The sequence below is a fragment of the Mus pahari genome, chromosome X (genome assembly GCF_900095145.1).
Source record: "Mus pahari chromosome X, PAHARI_EIJ_v1.1, whole genome shotgun sequence".
NCBI lineage: Eukaryota > Metazoa > Chordata > Mammalia > Rodentia > Muridae > Mus > Mus pahari.
Genome location: NC_034613.1, coordinates 67,366,149 through 67,366,911, shown reverse-complemented (window position 1 = coordinate 67,366,911; position 763 = coordinate 67,366,149).

Below are 763 nucleotides of genomic sequence, written 5' to 3'. Positions count from 1 at the left end.
GATAAGAATGGATCAATTCACATTCTTCTACATGATAAGCGCCAGTTGTGCCAGCACCATTTGTTGAAAATGCTGACTTTTTTCCACTGGATGGTTTTAGCTCCCTTGTCAAAGATAAAGTGACCATACGTGTGAGGGTTCATTTTTGGATCTTCAATTCTATTCCATTGTTCTACCTGTCTGTTGCTGTACCAGAACCATGCTGTTTTTATCACAATTGTTCTGTATTACAGCTTGAGGGCAGGCATGGTGATTCCACCAGAGTTTCTTCTATTGTTGAGAATGGTTTTTGCTATCCTAGGTTTTTTGTTATTCCAGATGAATTTGCAAATTGCCCTTTCTAACTCTGTGAAGAATTGAGTTGGAATTTTGATGGGGAATTGCATTGAATCTGTAGATTGCTTTCAGTAGGATACCCATTTTTACTATATTAATCCTGCCAATCCATGAGCATGGGAGACCTTTCCATCTTCTGAGATCTTCAATTACCTTCTTCAGAGACTTTTCGTTTTCATACAGATCTTTCACTTCCTTAGTTAGAGTCACACCAAGGTATTTTATATTATTTTTAACTATTGTGAAGGGTGTTGTTTCCCTAATTTCTTTCTGATACTGTTTATCCTTTGTGTAGAGAAAGGCCACTGATTTGTTTGAGTTAATTTTATATCCAGTTACTACACTGAAGCAGTTTATCAGGTTACGGAGTTCTCTGGGGGAATTTTTAGGGTCACTTATATATTATATATAATTATATAATAGATAA